The following is a 24,309-nucleotide window of genomic DNA, read 5'->3' as shown; positions in this document are numbered from 1 at the left end:
TGTAGCGTTTTCTCTCCAGCCTCCCATCGCATTGGGACCCCACAACCAGTTAGTGTCCTCTCCCCAACTGTCAGCACAGGCAGCAGGAATCCTGTTACAGACTTCTGTGGGGCTCCACCACAGCCTGTACTGTCAGGGGAAGAATGGCTTTCAGGGAGTCTCTGCATGTATTGTGCGAGGTCCTCCTGGTTTACAGCTTCTGAGCGGCTCTCATGACCCCAGTCCACAGGACCTCTGACCCCTCGGGCTTAGTGTGCATTCTTGTGTTCTCAGAATCCTTGTTCAGCAGCTGCTCCTCTGCTGACTCTAGACCTTTCTGGTTCTCAATGGCAGGAGCAACAGTGGCCCTGTATAGCATGTATTCCCAGGGATTTTTCCATGTTTGAATGATTCACACACGTCCTTAGGTGGGCATCTGCAGCTGGTGCATGGTGGGCCAATTGTGTCATTGTTTCTCTGTGTCATGATAGTTCTCAATTGAGCAGCGGTGGCAGGCCTGAAGGCTGGCGTGCCACAGCGCTCTTGGCCGCATGGTTCCCCGTGCACCAGGGACCCTCCCTCCGGGGGCCTAAGAGGCAGGAAGTAAGCCAGCTGGAAGACCGGCGCTCCCTGCCCATGGCTTCCCGTGCACCGGGGGCCCTCCCTCCAGGGGCCTACGAGGCAGGAAGTTAACCTACATTTTTGTCATTCACTCATTCATTTACACTGAGAAGCTGGTTCACTTCTAGATATTCAAATATTGTATAGCAATGAGCTGCAAAACACATTCTGTGGCTAATTAAGTGTGTCAGCTCTGAGGGTCTCCACAAGGGTGAGTTCTGGATGCTGGAACCACCAAAGTGAAAGGAACAGAAACAAAAAGCAGCTGGGACATTCCTAGTTTATTTCTAACATTCAACACTATTTCTAAGGATCTCTGTACAAAGGTGGCCAGAGGCCAAGAGCATCTTATAAGGAACTTGTTTTCACAAAGTTCTTTTGATATAAACACAGGTCAAACAGTACCTAGTTAATCAATTGATTGGGCCCAGGACAAACATCTCAATAATTATAAATCAGTTGATTGTTCCCATGGCAAACACCATACCATTAATTATAACCGTAACCTGAGCACACAAGGTTGTTTTTATGGAGTGCTGACTCACACTGAAGAACAGCAAAACAGGAGAGCCACAGCAGAGCCATCTTGGCAGCCCAGGTCACAGGCATTTTCCTCATCCTTGCAGGAAGACATAGGGGACATAAATAATTGAGCAGGAAGATCATCTCAGATGTTCATAAATTCTGTGAAGAATATAGAGACTGCTAATGGGGCAGACTGTGATACTTTGGATTGGGAGATCAGATAGACTTTGGTTTTGAATGGAGCCTTGATCCTGTAGAAGAAAGCAGTCCAGCCTGAGGTCCCAGTTAGCAACACCTCACTCAAGTGATAGCCAGGGAAGGTAAGGGTAATGGGATGAGAGGGAAGAATGCACTAACCTCCAGCAGGGAAAGCAAAGCCTGCAGTAAGGAGTTGTGGTTTTAATGTAAGTCACCGGAAGTCAGAGGAGTTTTATCAGCAAGAAGGGTGAGAGCTGGTTTCTATTCTTCTAAGGCGACTCTAGTTGCTGTGTGGAGCTGGCTCCAGGGGAGCAGAGCCCATATCAGGTAGATCTGTATACCACAGGAGGCCATGAAGGCTCAGACACAGGTCGTCACCAGAGTTGGGCAAGAGATCCAGGGCACTGTGACTAAAAGGCATCTGGAAAAAATATATCACTTTCACAATTTAATTGGCACTTTCTACTTATAATAAAATGAATTTTTCCTTTGTGTTAAAATTCATGAGAGATGGGCTGGGGATTTAGCTCAGCAGCACAGCACCTACCCGGCAAGCGCAAGGTCGTGAGTTAAATTCCCAGTACCAGAAAACAAACAAACAAACAAATAAGCAAAAAACTCTTGAGAGATAAATTTTTTTCTGACTTTGAAACAAATTTGAATTTATAGAAAAATTAGAAACATATCAAAAATTTTTTTTCATTCTGCACTCATTAACAGTACGTTGACAGCAGGCTGATCTGTTGTACTTAGCACCTGATAGTGTGTGACCTACAAACAAGAGCATTTTTTTTTTTTTTTTTTTGCATAACTGCAAGGTAACCATCAAAATCAGGAAACTAAATTGTTTTCTTCCAGGCTTTGAGTCTCAGACCCCATTCACGTTTTGCCAATTATCTCAATAATGTTTTGCACAGAACATGACCATGACAGTGCTCATTACAGGTCAATTATTTTGCATAATATTTTTTGACGTAGATTTGTCTGGTGTTTTCACATGATTAGGTTTTCACTTTGTGCATCTTTGATGGTAATACCGGGGGAGGGATGCTGTGCTCTTCGGACTACATTCTCTCAAGTGATGCATGAGTTTTATTCATCTCATTTCTGATGGTGTTCACTTTAATCCCTTATTTGAGATAGTGTCTGCCAGCCTCCTTTACTATTAGTTATTGCTTTCCCCTTTGCAACTAATGTGTATTTTGTTGAGAGACACTTTCAAACTGTGAAAATATCCTGTTCTATAACAAACCCTCCATTTATTAATTTAGGTATTTGTATTGCTGTGGACTCTTTCATGGTTTCCCATTCAATTCAATAGCTTTCTGCGTTTTTTTATTCAGTAGTTTATAACTCATTGCTACCACTATTTATGTTGATGATTATTTTAGATTTGATCAGTAGGAGCCCCTTGGAGCTGGTTTCTGTGTCCTTTTGACATTCCTTTATTTGTCTTTGAGCACTTTCTTACTTTCTGGCACAAAAAGTATTTCAAACTTATCTCATAAATTAATGGCTGTAAAATCAGCCACTTCTCAAAGGAATTGTAGTTCTCTTTAATGGACATAGGAAGTTAGAAGTAAAGATCTAAGTGCTGGGTATTTGCTATTATTAGGATACTACACTTCTATGTCATGAGCTAAGCTAGAGGATTCACACACATTTGTACACATTTGCATCTGTCCATCTGTCTATCCATGTCTCTACCTAGAAAACCATGTACTTACAAGTGCTTCCACTGTTACCTCAGTTCCATCCTGATGACTCCAGGACTCAATCTAGGTTTTTTCTCTTTCTATATTTTCAGCCACCTTCTCTGAGAGTAAGAAAACTGGCTACAATTATTTTAAATTTATTTATCGATTTTTCTCAGTGTCCTTGTACATGATCAGTCTGCTGGTCCCTGCTGGATGAAGTTATCTACCTCAATGTGCTTCTATTCTAACACTCTGCTTCAGACATCTCTGACCTCACTTCCACCCCCACCACCTGCCCATGTGGGTGCTGTCCTCCAATGTTTCTGGGTCTCAGTACTCTGTAACATGTCACTGGGTGATATCCACTCAGACTTGGGACTCCAGGAGCAAGCCATTGCTGCAGTGTCTCCACCACTGCCCTCAACTGTGGACACCATTATCACATTGCCCAGGGTCCACCAGAGCATGGCAGTCATGTCTAGCCTCCAAATTATGCAGACGTTCTCCTTGCCTGATATCACAAATTGGGCCTGTATGAACATCCTTCTGACTAAGCTCAGGCTTCACTATCCTAGCCAGGACCATCAATCCCCATAAGAATGCTCTGGTCACACTGCTCAGGCTATAAGCACCCCCAGCAAGCTTCCCACTTGCATAGGTCCCTCTCAACCCATTCATGTTCCAACACCAGTTATGAGTAGCTGTACACATGGACTCCTCCTCTTCACCCTAGATCTCACCATTCTTCTGTCTTCTTCTCAATCATTTGAATCTTTGTTTCATCTCACCTGAGTGTTCAGACTGAATTGCTCAGAAAGGAAAGTAAAGGAGAAGGAAACCACAGTGAAGAAAAAGATTAAGAGGCAAATTAGAAATGTTCTGAGCCTGGGTAAAATTATATAGAAAATGGCCATTTAAAAAGTCACATTATATGAAGCTGGGCATGATGCCACATACCAACTTCCAGCACTCAGGAGGCTGAAGCAGAAGAATTGATACCAGCCTGGTTATACATAGAAGGTTCAAGCCTAGCCTGGACTGCAGAACAAGACCCTGTGTCAAAAAAAAAAAATCACATTGTAAAACCACCAAATTGAGTTTACAATAATTTCTAAGCCAACAATATAAAATAAAACTTACAAAACTTAAAGTTAAATCTGAGTATGCTGATTTACTGAGCAAAACATCTACAATTTAAAAAATTATGGAGAAATAATACTGCTTTCAACTAAACTTTAAAGAGATTTTATAGTTTTTGAAATGGCATTTACAAAAGTTTTCAAAACAGTGAATATGAAACATTGACCATTTTTATTTTCCAAGTAATGTGTTATGATTTTTAAAAAAATAGGAGCACTTTTGGAATGCTTGCAAATTTCCAGAGGACATCTTAGAGGAAAATAAATGTCAGCTTCATATAAAAAAACTAAGTAGTTTGGGCACTGTTATGCAGAAAAACACCAACACTTATTACTTTTATTAGTGATGAAATGAAATTTCACTTTTAGAATTAAAGTTTTCCTTCTCCTCTCCATCAGGGTAAACTCCACTGTCTTCTTTCTGTGTGCTCTGTATATGTACCAAGCCATTTGTCATGACAGAAAAAGAGTCTTTTCTAAATATATAAACAGTTCCAGGCACAAACATAGCAAGGAATATTTAAGAAAAGACCCTCACTCTGTATTCCAGAGTTTCCTCTTATTCCCTGAAATAATTAAAATTTGGGAAATGACTAAGGTGTAGAAACAAAGGCGGGAGAAGAAAATCATAACTTGAAAGTTGTGCATAGGTCAGCACAGAGAAGTTATACTAGTACTGTAGTTATTACTTGGAAAATTCTTACATGGTAATTAAATTTTCCTGGTATTTTAGGTTCTAAAATTGGAAAACAAAATTACTATACAAATAATGTTACCATAAATCTAAAAAGATTCTAATTTTAGATCTATATGAGTAATATAAAGTGGAGAACTTAAGTTATTTGAATATATATCCACTTGGTTCTTTGTTATATATGGAGAATATCTTTTTTTTTTTTTTTTTTTTTTTTTTGGTTTTTCTCCAGTACTGGGAATCGAACTCACGACCTTCACTTGCCAGGCAGGCACTGTGCCGCTGAGCTAAATCCCCAGCCCTTATGGAGAATATCCTTAGGCTCTTGAATAGTTCCCTTAATCCTTTTCTTCATTTTGTGAGCATTAGGAGCAACTCTGTTCCTACAGCTTAATAAAATCAGGGTCTTCAAAATATGCAGGCACCTCAGGACTGCTGGGCAAAACTCTCAGTGGTGTAAAGTGGGCAGTCTTTCCTCTAGACACCTGCCTTACTTGCTTTCTCATTCCTGAGACAAAATACCTGACACTCACAACTTATAGAAGCAGAGATGTATTTTGGCTCCTGGATTTTAGAGGATTTAGCCCATAGTCAGCTAGCTCCAAGGCAAGAAGGGCACGGTGGAAGAGTCAGATGGAAAACAGCTGCTCACATTATGACAGCCAGGAAGCAGAGCGCAAGGGGAGGAGCTGGGGAGAGAGAGAGAGAGATGCTTGTTGTAGTCAGAGTTCCCAAGGGAACGGATTTAAAACAGGACAAATAATTTATAAGATTATTTTATAACATTCACCCAGAAAGTCAAATACAGAGGAGTGCGGAGATCTTTAACACACTGCAAGGAATTCAGCTGAGGGCCAGATCCCACAGCAATGTCCTCCATAATTCCAGCTGAAGATCTAGGGCCCATGGCAATGTCCTCGAGTCCAACTGGAGGCTTACAGCGTTCTCCAGCAGTAGCATGGCATATTCCCTTCCAGATCTCCTTTTATGTTGTTGGCAGCAATCCTCAGGGGGACCTTCCATGCCCAGAACCACACTGACTCAGTTCAGCTGGGTGTTACAAGTTGACCGTTAGCTAATCCACCACAATGCTCTTCCAGGTCATGTCCTCAGTGACCTGCTTCTTTCAAAAAACTCTACCTCCTAACAACACATTCAGCAATGGAGTCATCAGTGGATTAATCCACTGGTCAATACGGTTCCCCAATGATCCAGTCACTTTCCAAACCTACCTCTGAACATATGAGACTTTTAAAGGATATCATAAACTGAAACTATAACACCTATAAACTCATATTCTTAGCACACTGGCATAATCTGCCTTATGCTGTTAGTCCAGTAGTGGGAAGTTTTAATACTGTGTCAGAGAGAGGGATGATAATTTTGGGTAGAAGGTTATCTTAGAACAACCTAGAAGAGAGTCTGATATGGGGATCCTTGTGCAAGGGATTCATTAAAGTAATGCTCTCAGGAGACATCTATGAGGAAGTGAAGGGAGAAGGATAAAGAACGTTGAGAAGCTAAGTGAAGGTATGATATCAGGTTCAATCACCTTGAAAGGAGCTCTCCATAGTAAATTGCATTCCACAGTGTGTCCTACCCGGGGCTAGGGAGTAAGGCTTTGAATCCCTGTACTATTCATCCGTTGCTTTGGAGTAGTCACCTTTGTGGGGATGTAGTTCAAAGACACCTCTCAGGAGGTTGTTCCCATAATCTGAGGGCAAATTTTGGAGGTTTCAAAGATGACCCACTACCAGCAGCATCACAGCGACTGGTAAAAAGGGTAGAGGGCATCTGAATAGCCATTAGCAGAATCTGCTGCAGTCCATCCTTTGTGCTGCTAAGTTCCACTTTCTTCTCACTCCAGCTTATCATAGCTTCTTAATATTCACAGACTTCTGGGAAAATTTGCAAGAAGAAGGAGGCTTTTGCAATGTGTTACAATTCCCACTGCATCATTTGGTTCTGGGGTTATAACAGGTAATACTTTATCACTTATTCTTTTATCCAGAGTTTGCTGGCCTGGGTGGCTTGCCTGACATGATATAACAGTATAACTTGGAGGTAAAAGATTGTCTTAGGACAACCTAAAACTGAGCTCAGGATGAAGGTCCATGTGTAAGAGAAACCTACAGGTAATGCAAACCCTCTTTTCAGAGAGTCCTGAGCCTCTGTCACTATATCCTTATCACATCGTGGTCATGGTGGCTGGCCATGTAAAAGGAGGCCCAAGAGTAGCAGGAGATGGCCCAAGCAGCCACCAAAGTGTTTCTCATGTTCCTATGTGCCCACATCATCTAGTAACCATCCTGCTTCCTCATAATTATGAGGACTAATGCCTACTGTCAGTGTGAGAACTCCTTTATTTTCCTACTGGTCTTCTAGTACAAGAAGTGTCTAGGTGGTAGCTGAGGCTTTAAATTTGGTGTAACCCTCACTTCTTTCCCATGGTAGATGTATTTGCCCTGCAGGAACCAGAGAGTAAAATTGCTCAAGTTGATCCAGCAGAGTGGTAGTGATGGGCATTCCTACTTCTACCCTTTAGGCAGTAGACTTGTATAGTCCAGCTCTGGGGACACAGGACCAACAAAATAGCCATTGGTTAAAATTCTATGCTGTATCCTAAAGAATTTTGTGCTCTTTTCCAGAATGTCATCTTCAAGCTGGTGTTCCAGCTTGTCTCCAAGAGGCCATGTTACTCTGTTGTCATACCAGGAACTTCTAGATGGTGTGGTGTGTGATGTGGCCAGTAGGTTCCATGTCCATGTGCCTACTGTTGTACTCTTTTGCCATAAAGTGGGTCTCTTGATTCAAGGTAATGTTTTACAAGACACTAATTTTAAAAAATCACACAGTGGGGTTTAGCTGAGACTTGTGGACAGTAAACATAAACCCATCTCTGGAAGACCCATCAGTCCTGAGCAGGATAAAGAATTATTCCTCCTAGGATGAAGAGTTCTACCTGATAATGTATTGCTGTTTGTCTTGCCTTGGGAAAGAGTCTCAGGCACTTCCAAGCAGAATGACTTCAATCACACAATGGTAATCCTCCTGGAAATGTTGCAGTAGCAACTGCAGGCTCCAGTAAAAGGGATTTCTGAGAATCTGGGTTATGAGTCCTTCATTTTAACTCATGAGGAACAGGGGTGTTATTCATAGATGGCTGCAGAGGCTGTCCTGGTAAAGCAATTGAATAAAGCATGCCAAGAGGAAGCTATGGCCAGTTTTGGAGCTAACGCCCAGTCTAAAAGGGAAGTGCCAATGCATTATTGCCAGATCTTCAATTTCTCCTGAGAATCTGAAAATCTAGATTTATTTTCATACAAATCTACCAGCTTTTAACATGTTGAAAATCATAGCATCAGTTTTTCTAATGGAGAATAGATGAAATGGTCAATTTAAGGTTATAGAGGAGGGAGGATGGTGGGAAGTGGACCTGCAGGAGCAAATGGAAGATACCCAGCACAATGTTCAATTAGTTTTTTTTAACCACCCTGGGAAAAGACCATGCATGCCTCACATTAGTTTGCTTTGGCTGCCATAAAAATTCCAAAGAATGGGCTACGTAAATAACACAAATTAATGTCCACAGCTCTGGAAGTTGGAACGCCAAGATAAGGGCACCAACAGGGTTGAGTTCTTGTGAGGACTCTTTTTTTTTGTTGGTTTTTTTTGTTTTTGTTTTTGTTTTTTTTTGGTGTTTCTCTGGTACCGGGAACTGAACTCACGACCTTGCACTTGCCAGGCAGGTGCTTTTTGCCGCTGAGCTAAACCCCCAGCCCCAGGACTCTTTTCCTAACCTGAGGACAGCTGTCCTGTTGCTGCATCTCCATTTGGCCTTTGTTCCAAGGTTGTATACATGAAGAATGGGCTCTCTGGTATTTTTTCTTATCAAGACACTAATTCTATCAGATCAGAACCCTACCCAAATGATCTAATCTAAACTTAATTACTTCTTTTGAGTCTCCATCTCCAAATATAGCTTTTGTGAGGATAAACCCTTCAACATACAAATTCTGGAGGGACAAAAGTATTCCATCTATAACAGATATCACATTTTAAAGATCTTTGATAAAACCAAATAGGACCAATGAAACACATCCTCCAGCTAGTTTTGGAACACTAGTGTTTGACCTTAACACTAATAGCAAATAATTACCTACATGTAAATGTGGCCCGTATAAGTGGGTTACACTTTTGTATCCCTAGCTGTGAGTAGTTAGGCAGTATTTGGATCACAATATTTGATTTACTGTTCAACTGATTACCCTAAGTTTCCACCTGTAAAAAGAAGTAATAAGAAATCTGGGAAAATTGTGGAACTGGAAAATATGTTGCCAAGCTTTTCATCTGAGATGAATTGTCTGGTTTAAAAAGTATTGACCTGGTAATTTCCTTCTTGTTGTTGACTTCAGACTGAACTCTGCATTCCAAAGCAGTATGCAGAGGAATGGAGAATGAAAAACAATATCGTACTGAAAATAGAATTCAGGCCTGCGGTCACTGTCAATGTCATAGTAAATTAAGACGTCACAGATGATATACATATTTTAATACAGCTTTCAGTCAGAAACTAAGAAGGAGTTCAAGGAGCTTAAGATTTTGTTCCTCCGGTAACCAAACATATTTGCTGTATAGCTAAATTAATATCAAAGTGAGGTTCACAAAAATCATAGGCCCTATCTTAGACATAATGCATCAGAAACTCTTGGGAAGGAACCCAATCAGGCACTCCAAGAAATTCTGGTCACATTACAGTTTGAGAACCTATGTGGGATACTAACAAGTTGATGAAAAGGGATGCACTCAGAAGACAAGGAAGAAGGAACTGACATTTTACTTAGTTTCTGTAGTGTCCTGGGTACTTTCTTATGAAACCTCTTAACTGCATCAGGATATGAGCCAAAGTCTATGCAAGTCCAAAGACCATATGCTGTTTAGTTAAATTTCTTCCTGAAAATATGTATGTAGTATCTCTAGTGGGTCAAATGCTTCATATGATTAATGTTAATTAATTTTTACAAGGGTGCTGAGATGCAAGCTGTATTATTCCTATTTTCCAGAGAAGAAAAGCAGGCTTAGAAAAGTTGGTCACTTTCTCCTGTGGCATAAACTTTTAGTGGCATGCTGGATTTATACTTAATTTATTTTTTTTTTTTGTTGTTTTTTTTTTTTTGGTTTTTCTCTGGTACCGGGAACCGAACTCACGACCTTGCGCTTGCCAGGCAGGCGCTTTTGCCACTGAGCTAAATCCCCAGCCCCTATACTTAATTTATAATGCCACAAAGCCCACATTCTCTCCTTGCTTCCCTGCACCGAGCTGTTTTCTTTTTCTTTTTTCTTTTAAAGAGAAAAAATAAAACCAAATTTCAAAACAAGATAATAGGAAGGTAACAATGGTTAATACACTGCATAATGTTATCTTTAAACTGATTACTCAGAGTACAAGATATTGACATTTAATTGTCCAAACAATATTAGCATAAACTTTTCTTTTCAATGGACTAAGAGAAATTAGGATTATAACTATCTTAGCTATTATATATATATATATATATATATATATACACACTATTTTTTACTATTCCCTTCCTGTTTTTTCTCCAAGTCCTCCACCCCAATTTTTCTTTCCTTTTGAAGTTTCTTCCCATTTTATAATATCTACTGTACATTTAGGAACTTATTTACTCTTTTAGCTTCTCACACTAGGGAGACAATACAATGTTTACACATGTGCATCTGGTTTGTTTCACTTATGAGAATGATCTTGAGTTTCCAGCTTACCTAGAAAAGCCTCCAGTTTATTCTTCTTCACGGCTGAGTAGTACTCTGTTGCATAAAAAGACCACATCTTTTTTATTCATTTCTTGGTTGATGGGCATTTGGGTTAATTCCAAGATCTAGCTATTACAAATTATGCTGCTATAAACATGGGTACACATATATAACTGTGGTATGATGTTTTTAATTCTTCTGGGAAGATACCCAGAAGGGGAATGGCTGGATCAAATGGGACCTCCTGTCCTAGGTTTTTGAGGAATCTCTACACTGATCTCTACGGTGGTTGAACCAGTCTGCACTCTCACCAATAGTAGAGAAGTGTTCCTTTTTCCCCACCAACCTGCCAGCATTTGTTATTGGTTGATTTCTTGATAACCATTCTGGATTGAGATGAAATCTCAGTGTTGTTTTCATTTGTGTCTCTTGAATGACCAGTGATGAACTTTTTTTCATGTATGCATTTGCTGTATTTATTTGTTGTTCACATTTCTTCATCTGAGCAGTTTCTCATCATCTCAGATGCCCATTTTTGGATTGGGTGTTTAAATTTCGGAAGTCAAATTTTTTTGAGTTCTTTATACATTCTCAGTAGTAATTCTTTATCTGAGGAACATCCAGCAAACATCTTTTTTCCACATTGTGGGTTGTCTCTTCACTCTATCAGTGGTTTCTTTTGCTGTGCAAATGCTTCTAGTAAGTTGTGATTGGGGGCTGGGGATTTAGCTCAGTGGCACAGTGCCTGCCTGGCAAGCTCAAGGTTGTGAGTTCGATTTCTGCTACCAGAGAAAAACAAAACAAAAAAAAACAAAAATAAAAACAAAAGTAATCTGAGCTGTTTATTCTTTGTAATATTTTCTGTGCAAATAGTTTTATTAAAAAGTCTTTGCTTACATCAATGTCTTCAAGAGTTTTACCTATTCTATCTTCCAGCAGATTTAATGTTTCTGTTTTAATATTTATATCTTTGATCCATTTTGAAGTTAGTTTAGTGCATAGTGAAAGATAAGTGTCCACTTTTAATCTTCAGCATGTACAGAGCCAGTTTTCCAGTACCACTTATTAAAGAGGCTATCTTTCTTCCAGTGAAAGTGTTTGGCACCTTGTTCAGGATAAGTTGTGTGAGTATGTCTGGAGTTGTTTCTGCATCTTTTAATCTATCCCATTGATATTTGGATCTCTTTTTTGCCAGTACCACACTATTTTTAATCACTGTAGCCTTATAGTATAATTTCAAGTTAGGGACTGTGACTCCCTGCCTTGCCTTTGATGCCAGAATTGCCTTTGCTATCCTAGGTCTTTTCTGGTTCCAAATGAATTTTAGAATTGTTTCCTCTAATTCTGTGAGATATACTATTAGAACTTGGTTGGGATTGCATTAAATCTGTATAGCTGTTTTGAAAGTATGACCATTTTCACTATATTCATTCTTCCTACCCAAGAGGAAGTGATATCTTTCCATTTTCTGATATCTATTTTGATCTCCTCTTTAAGATTACTTTAGTATAGAAGTACTTTAATATAGAAATCTTTTTACATCTCTCATTAGAATGATTTCTAGGTATTTCATTTTTTGGATGCTATTGTGAAAGGTGTTGTATCCCTAATTTCTTTCTCAGTGAGTTTGTTGTTTATGTAGGAAAGCTATTGATTTTTGAGTGTTGACTCTGCATCCACCTTATGCTACTGAATTTGCTCATGGAAACTAGCAGTTTTTGAATATGGGGTCTTCTATGTAGAGTATCATGTCATCTACAAATAATGATCGTGTAACTTCTTCCTTTCCTATCCTTATTCATTTTATTTCTCTCTCTTGTCTAGTTGCTCTGGCTAAAGTTTCCAGGACTATGTTGAATAAGAGTGGAGACAGTGGACATCCTTATCTTGTTCCTGACTTTAGAGAGAAAGCTTTCAGTTGTCCATTTAGTATGATGTTGGCTCTTGGTTTGTCATAGATGGATTTTTTCAGATTGAGATAAAGACCATCTATTCCAATTTTCTGTAGGGTTTTTATCATGAATGGGTGCTGGACTTTGTCAAAAGCTTTTCCTGCAACTCTTGAGATGATCATGTGATTTTTGTCTTTGGCTCTGCTGAAAAGGTGTATTACATTTATTGATTTGTATATGTTGAACTGTCCCTGCATCCCTGGGATGAATCCCACTGGGTCAAGATGTATAAGCTTCTTGATGATTTGCTGCATTCCGTTTGCCAGTATCTTATTGAGGACTTTTGCATTTATGTTTATTAGGGAGATTGGTATATAGTTCTCTTTCCTAGTTGGGTCCTTCTCTGGTTTTGGCAGCAGGGCAATGCTTGCTTCTGGGAATGAATTTGAGACTATTTCTTCCCTTTCAATTTCATTAAAGAGTTTGAAAAGTAATGGTGTTAAGTCTTCTCTGAATTTCCTATAGGATTCAGCAGTAAATACAACAGAACCTGCACTTTTCTTTGTTGATAGGTTTTTAATTACACCTTTGATTTTATTGATTAATATTGGTTTATTTATGATTTTTATATTTTCTTGATTCAGGTTTGATAACTCATTATATAAAATTCTGTGTCTTTCTTCTGCATTTTCTTTCTTATGAGAGTACAAGTTCTTGAAGTAGGTATTGATGATCTTCTGGATTTCTGCATGGTCTGCTATGATTTAACCTCTTTAATTTCTATTTGTGTGGATTTAAGTCTTTTTTTCTTCTTTTGATAAGGTTGGATAAGGATTTGTCAAGTTTATTTAATTTTTCAAAGAAACCACCCTTTGATTCATTGATTTTTTCTATTGTTTCTTTTTAGTCTCCAATGCATTTATTTCTGCTCTGATCTTTATAATTTTCTACCTCCTATGAGCTTTTAGCTTAGCCTGTTCTTTTTCTAGAAGTTTGAGTGTCACCATTAAGTTGTTTATTTGCTCTTGTTGTTTTCCTGATATGGGCATTCACTGCAATAAATTTCTGTCTTAGGACTGCTTTCATTGTGTCCCATAAGTTCCAGTATGCTGTATTGTCATTATCATTTAATTATAAAAACTGTCTAATTTCTTCTTTAATTTCATCTGTGACCCATTTGTTGTTCAGAAGGATACTATTTAATTTCTATGTGTTTATGAAGTTCTTGTGCCAAAAGATTACCATTGATTTCCAATTTCCAATCAATTGCCATTGAGTTCCAAATTCATTGAACTATGCTCTGATAACATGCATGGAATAATTTCAATTCCTTTGTATTTACTTAAGCATGTTCTATGAGCTAGTGTGTGGTCTATTTTGGAGAATTCTCATGTGCATATGAGAAGAATGTGTATTCTGATGTTGTGGGGTGAAACACTGTAGACATTTACTAAGTGCATTTGTTAAAAATTTTGGTTCAGTTCTGATATTTCAGAGTTGATTTTTTGTCTAGTTAATGTGTCTTTTTGTGACTGTGGGGTATTGAGATCCCTCAATAAATTGTATTAGTGCTTATTTGATTTTTGTTGCCTGTTAATATTTGTTTTATATAATTGAATGCACTGGTATCTATTGCATATACAATTGTGATTGTTACCTTTTCCTCCTGAATTGTTCCCTTTACAAGGGTGTAGTGACCGTCTTCTTTTTTTTTTTTTCTTTTTGAGACAGGGTCTCACCATGCAATTCAGGCTGGCCTTCACCTCACTTTGTAGCCCAGGCTGGTCTTGAATTCACAATGATCCTCCCATCTCAGCCTCACGAGTGCTTGGATTACAGGCATGTGCCACCATGCCGGGCTATGTAGTGACCTTCTTTACCTCTCAATCAGTCGTGGTTTGAAATTCCCTTTGTTTGTAAACACAATAGCTACCCTGCTTTTTTCTTGGTTCCTGTTGCATAGAGTATTATTTTCGATTCTATGACTTTCAGTCTATGAATTTATTTTAGAATTAAATGTGTTTTTTGTGCACAGCATACAGTTGGATCTCGCTTCTTGATCCATTCTGCCAGTCTGTGTCTTTTAATTGGTGAATTGAGACAATTAATATTGATGGTTATAACTGATATCTATAAGTCATAACAACATGACTTGTTATTGTCATGTTACTTTCCTATTGTAGGCTCCCCCCTTTTTCCCTACCTCTGCTTAATTGTTTGCCTTGCCTAGTGGATTCCTTCTGTTGGGTGTCATGGAGTTGTATTCCTTGTTATCACTTTCTAGACTGTCCTTTGAAACATTTCCGCTTGCTGTTTTGGTTGTTATAAATTTCCTCAGTTGTTCTTTGTTGTGAAAGTATCTTATTTCTCCATCAGTTTTGAAAGATAGTTTTGTGGGGTATATCAGTCTGGGTTGAAGGTTATTTTCCTTTAGAACTTGAAATTCTTCAGTCCAAGCTGTCCTTGACTTGAGGGCTTGTGCTGAGAAGTTAGCTGTGATTCAGATGGGATTTCCTTTATAGGTGATTTGTTTCTTTTCCCTCACAGCTTTTAGGATTCTATTCTTGTGTTGAATTTCTGGAATTTTGAATATGATATGCCTGGCTATAGCTTTTCAAATGGTAGCTAATTGGAGTTCTATATGTCTTACTTACTGTATGTCAAATTCTTTTTCCCTACCAGGGACATTTTCTACCATGACATCTGTGAACAGTTTTCTAAAAAATATCATTTGTGCTATCTCCTGCTTTTTCATTGATTCCAGTCAATCTCAAATTATTCTTTGTTTCATCTAGCAACTGCCGTACAGATTTCTTATGGTCCCTTGCTATTCTGAAGAAATCTTTCTTTTCATGATCACTAACCACAAGTTTGTCTTTTATATCTGAGATCCTGTCCTCACATTGGCTTAATCTGTTGTGGATACTTTCAGTGGAATTTTTATTTTCCTGGATATCTGCTTGAATCTGCCTTATGGATTCCATTTCTTTCCTATGCTGAGCATTTGTGGCTTCCATAATTGTCCTAAGTTCCTCTATTTTTTTTGTCTGTATCTTCTCTAGAGTCACTAAGCAAGGATTTCATTGTGGACACCATCTCTGCAGTTATCTGAGAAATTAATTCTGATTTGATTTTTTCTAAAGCCTCATTCAATTGTTTTATTGTTACCACTTCAGAGGGGCCCAGTAGGTGGCTTTCAGATTGTCCCGCCTCATTATCCCCTCAATTGGCCTTTGATAAACTAGATGTCTGGGGTTGCATCTTGTTTAAGTGTCTTCTCATTTCTTTTTCTTTTTTTAGTTTAATTCCTGGGGTGATGCTTGAAAATTGCCTATGGTGGGTTGCTTTATTGCTAGTAGTTAGAACCCTGAGGAATGACTATTTCTCCAAGATATCATCTAGGTGTATCTGGTTTTTGGACTTTGAGTCTTCTTTAAGATTCTACCTGTTCAGTTTGTTGGGGAGGAGAAGTTGCTGCCTGTTTGGCTCAGCCCCTGGTTCTTTGGCACTGTGCCACAGTATTTTCTGTGACCCTTAGTCAGTCTCCATCTTGAAATACGGGGAAGAACAGCTGTTTAAAAATAATTATGTCACTTTTGGCTGTAGTGGTACCATAAGCAATGGCAATAGCATCAAACACAGCCTAGAGAATGACAAACTGAACCATTCATTTGCCACCTTTAACCATATGAACTAGATTTGTGGTTATGTAACAAAATCTAAAACAAACCATAAAATTATATGCAGTATACAAGCCCTGAATATGTCAATCCTGCCCTCAGGAGTTAAAATTCTACATTGGCTAGGGAGAAAATAGAGAAGTAGAAGAAAAGATAGAGATTAGAAGTAAAGCTGGAGGACAAAGGGGGATCACACTAACACTAGGAAACTGATTCCAAAGATTGAGAGGAAAGAGAGAAGGAAGAGCCAGAATGAAGAACAGAACCACAACCACAAAGAGCCTAGAACCATCTTCACATTCATAAAAACAAGATCAAGCAATGAAGGAGAAAAACACGAAAAAAACAAAACTACAACTACAACAAAAAGCAAACAAGAGAAAGAGAAAAAAAAGTCCACTTCCAAGTTTGTTTCTTCTGTCACTGGTAGACAATGTGTGAAGACAGTCTCAATCCATGGAGATCTATCCCCGCAAGTTAGCAGTAGTTTATTGGTGTAGTAGTGGGTACTTGCAATGAGCCTGCACCTTCTGGGCCAAAGCCAGATTTATTTGGCCTGCAGACATCAGCACACCCTCCTCAGGACCGAGCGCATCTGGGAGCCGCTAGATGGAGCCAGCAGCCTCTCTGAGTTCTGAGCTCCACCCGCCCCTGTATAAGATGGCTTCTAGTCAATTTCTGTCTCACATAGAGCAACTGAGCCCTTAGCACTCATGACCAGCTAATGCAGTCCTTCACATCCACTGCCCTCCTCTACTGTTGTGTCTTTCTGTAAAGGCCTCTGGGGTCACCAGCAGTCACCATGTGTCCCCAGATTATAAGTGCTCCTCTCACTCAGTGAGTCTTGTCTCAAGGAGAAGGTGTCACTGGCTACCTCCAGCCTCTTCACTGAAGTTTCTCTCTTCACTCTGTCCATGGACTTCAATTCCTGCTTTAGATCTTTCCTGGGCCCAGGGAACCCACTTACCTCCTTTTCTTCCTCACATTGCTATATTCCAGTATCTGGATGGTGACTCTCAGAAAGGCTTTTTCTCTGTTGCTTACCAATCCACCATCTTGGAGATCCCTCCCATTTTCTTTATTTGTAAAATTTTCCACCTCTGGTCACATTGCCTACCTACTGCTAATCTGTTTTCCATGTTAGAGGTTTGCTGTTTCTCAGCTGGCATCCCTGATTGGAACCACAGAGCACAGGAAATGACTCGAATGGCTATTCTCCCAAGGACAGTTCTTAGCTAGTGCCAGGAGAAGTGCACAGTGGGGAGGAGTTAATTCATCATACAGTGGAGGCCTTGGGCATTAGTGCTCACCTCTTTCACAAAACCTCCATGGAGAAAGCCTAGAGGACATATGGAAAACTCTTCTTATTAACCCATCTGGAAATTTACTTTACTCTCTTTTTCCAAGTCCCTCTTTGAATATCTTCCTTTAGTCAAAAAACTCAAGAGAAAATATGATGTAATTGAGAAAGCACTGACATGGGTCAAGACTTCTAAAGCCAACGTCCTTGTTAGGCAGGTGTACCCACTGATAATTCACTTTTATTTATTTATTTTTTTTAATTTTAGAAATAAAAGGAGGAAAATACTAACAGACCAACAACATTTTACAAAATAGCAAAGGATCAGTACAGACATTACAGAGTTACAAACAGAGTGGTAGGGAATTAACAATGCTTATTGTATTACATATTGATATCTTCAATGTAGTTTCTCATGAAAATACATATAGACATACAAAGCTAATCAACCAATGCCTCACTGACAGTTTCTTTCACCAAGGAAATACAGGACAGTAGAACACCTGTGTTAACTATTCTGCATATACATATATACAAACTTTCTCCTTCTTTCCCTTCTCTTTTCCCATATTCCAGTTATCCTTTACCTATGAGTGCTTTCCTATCAATTCCCAATGTCTATCATATCTCCTAGTTTAAATTAACTCTTTCAGGCTTTACACTAGAGAAACAATGCTGTGCTTGCACATGTATGTTTGATTTATTTCGCTCATGGTCACAACTAGAGACCATACTCATAAGCGAGATAATTCACTTTTATTTCCTGGTCTCTTTCATTTACAGGGAAAATGTGGGCTGCATTAATGAAGGCTGAGAATTACTACATTCAGCTGTAACATTCTATTGTTTATTAAATAAATTAAACGTTGTCAACTTATCATTCTTCATTCCAATGAGAACAAAAGAATGGACAAAAGCAGAATCTATGTCACATTATTGTGTATATAAAATTTTATGTGAACATCTTGGATATTATTATACTTGATTTTTTTGTTTTAGTCATAATTACTTTTTGGCTATATTTTTGGAAGTCTCTTTCTTCATGAAATATTTTCACTTAGGCCTCCTTAGAATAAGGTAATGGTTGCCCTACCAGTTCTTATGAAGTATTTATGATGTCCTGAATCTAACCTATTTGTGGCACTTAAATTTGAATCAATTCAATCAACCAATTTTACTCTGCAATATTTTATTATGTGCATACCCTGTAAACATCACAGTAACTAAGAACTACCTAGAAATTCTATTTTAGTGGTGACTCAGCCTGCTAATTGACAATTTTAGAAGTTATACAAGACTTGTTCCCTGTGAGGAATTCCATTTTGGAGGACTATTTCAATTTTTGTTCTTTTTTTTTTTTTTTTTTAGCAATTTCATGGTATAAAGGTTTTCATATTCCAGAAGTTTTAAATTAGACATCATTTTTGGTTAGTTTTCTAAAAAGTACTCCATTTCTCAGCTTAGCATCATGGCAGCATATCCCTGTAATTAATTCTAGCACTATGGAAGGCTTAAGCAGGAGGATCACAAGTTCAAATTCAGCATGGGCAACTTAGGAACACAGCAAGACCCTGTCTGAGAATGAAAAATCAAAAGGCTTAGTGGGAAGGATTAGGGTTCAATTCTCACTGTTGAATCAACCCATTGATCAGTCAGTCAGTGAACAAATAATAAATAAATATATTTCTCCAAGAAAGAGTAAAAAGCATTGTCATTTTCTATCATGCATAATTTATCAGTCTATATATTCATCAAATTTCAAAAAAGTTATAAAGAAAATCTAAAATATATACTGAAGCAAACGTAGGCAAATGTATATCATTGTACAAAATTAGATTAGTCAAAAGAATTAGAGACTAGTCCAAATCTCTATCAGCTGGGTTCTTTATATGTTCATCAGAGCGGAGTTTAAGTGACCAAAGAAAGGGGCAGGGAAGGAAAAAACTCTCACAATTAACTACTTGCAGCTGTTAGGCACCACCTGATAAAGGTTCTTAAATAGTACATTGTTTCATGCTGACGTTCCTCAGTGTACAGAAAAGAATACGCAGTTCAGCTGATTACTTTCAGCCTGGACAACTGGAATTACACTTAAAGTTTATGGAAAACAAAGAATGAGAAAGTAGCAGTATGGGCAAGTATTGGTACTAAGCATTAAATGGAATGATCTCTTATAACCATCCCAGACTAGCCAGTCATAATATTTACATAATAATAAATACTTCTGCTAAAGTATTTAATCTGCAAAGCTATCAGGTCAATAAAACTTAAAATTTTGCTAACATTGCAGATGTACAAATTTGCCAAAGCTATCTAAAATTCTCCCATATATATCTGCATTCCTTCTCAAGAATTGGAGGGGAGCCAGGTGTCGTGGTACACGCCTGTAACCCCAGAATTCTGGGAAGCTGGGGCAAAAGGATTATGAGTTGGAGCCCAGCCTGAGCAATTTAACAATTTAGAAAGACCCTGTATCAAAATACAAATTAAAAATGGACTAGGGGTGTAGCTCAATGCAAGGCCCTGGGTTAAATCCTCAGTATGTATATATATATAAAAGAATCAGAGCTAAAAAGCTTTAGATATGATTAACTAACTGAGAGTTAGACTATACAGACATGAACACGAAGTACATGTAATATTGCACATTACAGAATTCTATTTTAATTAAGTAAAATTAATAACAAAGTTTATCTGGCAGGTTGAAACTGAAACATACTTTTAATGGGGCTAAGTGATAAACATAAATGATTACTGTTAACATTTCTTTTTTTACTATTATTCTACGTGTAATCTGTTATATAGTTTTGTTATTCATTCAATAAATGTTTGTTGAACACTTACTACATGGCATGCACCAGGTTAGGCTATGAGATTACAAATACTGTAATAAGAATAATAAAACGGTTAGCTTTCCTGATCTTTATATTTTAGAGAAAGAAATAATTAAACAGACTCAAAAAGAATGGAAAAGGATCAGCTGTCTGAGGAACCAAGGAAAAGATCTTCCAGGCTTCCAGTGACACCAGATGCGGGTGTAACTCAGCTCAGGTGAGGGAGGAGGTGCAGTGAGAGAGGCAGGGAGAGGGGCTTTGAATGATATGAGAAAAGTTTAGGATTTACTCTAATACCATAAACAAGCAGCAATATGTTTTTAATCAAGAAAGTAACAGGAGATAATCTTCATTTAAAATAATCACTCTTGGCTGGCACGGTGGAGTGTACCTACAGTAATGCCAGCTCAGCAGGAGACTGAGGCAGGAGAATCATGAGTTCCCATGTAGCGTAACGGGAAGTGTTTGAGTCATGGGGCACTGATCTCATCAATGAATTAATGCTGTTTTTGTTGGAGTGAGTTAATCATTGCAGAAATGAGTTCCATATAAGAGGACGAACTGTCCCCGTTTTGCTCTCTTTTGCCCTTTCTTTACCTTTCTGTCAGGGGAGGATGCAGCAAAAAGCACCTCACAGGTACCAGTGCTTTGATTTTGGGCTTCCCAGAATCCAAGATTATGAGAAAATAAATTTCTATTGTTTTATAAAATGTACAGTTTTAGGTATTTTGTTAAACAACACGAAACAGAATAAGACAACCACTTTGGCAACTATGTGGAGAACAGGTTTGAAGGGATCATCCACTGAATCAGAACACAGTTTAGATAAGTATTTTAGTAGTCACGAGGGAAATGGTGGACAAAGACATGAGCAGTAGACAGAATCACTAGAATTTCCCCGGGATGGTGCTAGATTTCTGGATTCTCACTGAATAGAAGATGACAGTGTTACCTCTTAAAACAGAGATAGTGGGGTTAAGGTTAGGTTTATGGTCATGGGTGTGGGAGTGAGGAAAAATATCACAAGCTCCATTCTTGGAAGTGTTATTCAACTAGAGATAACAGTACCTAGTTAGATATTCAAGTTCAGGGGGCTGGGGATTTAGCTCAGCGGCAAAGCGCCTGCCTGGCAAGCGCAAGGTCGTGAGTTCGGTTCCCGGTACCAGAGAAAAACCAAAAAAAAAAAAAAGATATTCAAGTTCAGGCTCAGAAGCAACATCTGGACTAAAGATATGAGTTTAAGAAGGCATTTAAATTCATGTAAATAAAGAAGATGTGTTTAGGGTAAAAACACAACAAGGAGGGAAGAGGGAGAGGGAAAGAGTCCTAATAAATGCTAACATTTATAGACAGAGAAGGAGGAAAACTCAGGAAATTATACTGAATGAGCTAGAGAGGAGAAAAACTAAAACAGTAGGATTTGTGCAGAAAAAAGAATCTTCATTAACGTTACGTAGGTTGAAAACTCAAATGGAGCAGACACTGACTAGACCAAATAAAATTTAAGCTATTGTTCCATTTAAATAATTTTTCTGTTATTTATAATCAATTTTAATGTTAATAGATTTCCTTGTTTACATGACTAGTAAATTGGCTGAGCATCAGACTTACCCACACTTGTACATATTCAGATTCTAGCCCTGCAAAATGTTGGATGCCATAACCTCTTCTTCACTTACCTTCACAGCTCCAGTTCTCTGTGGTACTCATGTGTCCCAGCTGCCATCCTATTCCTTGTTTCAACCATAATCCCAAGTTCCAAGAACCCAAGACCAATTATAGTAGATTGCTTGAAAGAAGGATGTCATGACCATTTTTGCTGGCTGAAGAGAATAGGGAGGTAAATATCAGGTCAAGACTGGTGGCACAGATGATGGATGAGGGAAACACGTAAGTCAAATGGACTTTATACTCCAGGTATCACAGCAGAAGAATGAAAAGAAAACGATGTGAATGAAGAAAAAAAAGGGCTGGAAGAGTTTCCTGAAAATAGCTAAAGCAGGATTTATTTGGGGGAACTCACTAAAACAAAATCTCAGTGATAGAATATAATACACTGTAGGCAAGAATAAGTTAAATAGAAACTCCTAAAAATGGTAAACATAGATGTTACTGAGAACAGTGGGAGAGATTATGTTAGGCAATAGTTCAGCCTGGAACTGATTATGATTATTATTACTGAGAACAGTGGGAGAGATTATATTAGGCAATAGTTCAGTCGTTGTTTCCACATCATGGATTAGAGGGGCCTGTAGTTCTTCCCCAAGCACATAAAGAGGATAAAGGAAGCCTTTTCAGAAATGGAAGGAATAGAATTCCTTCAGCTTCTGTAAGGATATGGGAAGTAACCATTGGTTGGAGAGGATTCTATTATCCATAGAACCATGCTTGGAAAACCTGTATGTCTATGGCTGAATTTTGAACATGTCCTCAGTGGGACAGGAAACAGAACACTGTTCCCTGGATTTGAATGGGACATGGAAGAAACAGGTGATACAAAACTGGGATGACCTTGGAAACAGGTGGCCCAAATGGGATCCAGCACAGCACTGTTGCCTGAACCATTCCTGGCCAAAAGTTTCTTCAGGGAGAATGAGATATGGGGCTCCAAATTGGTGGCATTAATAACACAATAAGTCATTGGGAACCTTAAAAAAAATGGTGAAGGAAGATGGAAAAACAGAGAGGGAAGTTGCAGGTGAAAAGAACAAACCTCAGAATAGTTTTATATGCTGTTGTTTTGTGCTTCATATTTTTCTTATGCCAAAGAAATATGTAATTATTTCCCAAATTTGTAACCTCCTTTATTTCTTTCCTCCTCTTCATACAATCTATTTCTTACATCTTCTGAGGTCAAGGAGATTTAGATTAATGAAGTGATTGAATATTTGACTCAGAGGGAAAAAAAAGAATTTGTCACTATAGTTAAATGTTCAGTCAGCCATACTAATTACATGATTTGTTGATACCAATGACCCGCCTAGATCCTATTCTCCTGAAATTATCTTTGTAACTTGATACCAGTGTGGCTGGGCAGTATACAGAGACTCCATGCCCTCGCGAGTTACAACGTCCTGTTTGAGGGTCCCGTGGTTGATCTTTGGTTCTAGCTCATTACCAGGTGGGATGCTGGAGGTACTAAGCTACTCATGGGAATTTTCTCAATCTTTTTACCTTAACAGGAATCCAAAACACGTAAGAGAACAAGGAGACCCTCAGCTCCGAGGCTAAAATGTGATAACCTGAATGAATGACCCAAAGCACAAATTCTTCCACTATGTTCCTAGCTCCACAGAAAAATGTTGCTGCAGTGTCTACACTGAAAATTAGATTTATGGAGGGCTGAAAACAATGATTTGTTGGCATGAGATCATGTACTTAACAAAAGAAAGCTTTTCTTGAATAAAAAGTGGAGAATGACATCATCTCTTTGGATTACCAAGCTGTAATGCTACAAAAGTTGAGATTTTTTCCTGCAATCATTTCCAAATCCTTTTGAATTAATTTGTATTAACAAATATTCTAATAATAAGTCCCTTCAGTAAAACAATTCAAAAGCAAAAGAATAAAATCATGGTGACCTTTTTGTTACATACACAGTTTTACTGGCATTCCTCTTGGTTTCTGAAACTGTTAGTCATTGACATGTTAAATTAAGTTTACAATAAACAAAGAGGAAAAGAATGAAATAATGTCTTATGAAGTTAAACAGAGTTGATAGTTTGGATTTCAAAGCAAGTGTCTTGATTAATTTTTCAGTTTTTACCATCTGAATAAGTAGGTCATGATTTGTTTCAGATTATGTTTTGTAGCATGTATATGTGATTATGTGTATGTGGTGTAGCTTTAGCTATATACACTATATAGCTAATTCTTTTGAGTTAAATTCCTTGTGTTGTTTCCGTATTTGTTAAAAGTATAAAAGGGAGTTTTCTAAGTACACATATATGATATGAATTTTCCTAATGGCCTAAA

At 38.3% G+C, this 24,309-nt stretch overlaps 1 long non-coding RNA gene across 1 annotated transcript; it reads left to right on the top strand.

The window, feature by feature from the left end:
• Nucleotides 1–6,746: 6,746 nt before the first annotated feature.
• Nucleotides 6,747–23,883, top strand: LOC106149916. Its single transcript, XR_001236381.1, has 4 exons — nt 6,747–6,833; nt 7,502–7,668; nt 22,022–22,174; nt 23,517–23,883. It is a non-coding gene; the product is annotated as an uncharacterized LOC106149916 (long non-coding RNA).
• The last annotated feature ends 426 nt before the right edge of the window (nt 23,884–24,309 follow it).

This window comes from Chinchilla lanigera, unplaced genomic scaffold (assembly GCF_000276665.1).
Source record: "Chinchilla lanigera isolate Chin_1 unplaced genomic scaffold, ChiLan1.0 scaffold00056, whole genome shotgun sequence".
NCBI lineage: Eukaryota > Metazoa > Chordata > Mammalia > Rodentia > Chinchillidae > Chinchilla > Chinchilla lanigera.
This window is presented reverse-complemented; position numbering and strand designations above follow the sequence as displayed.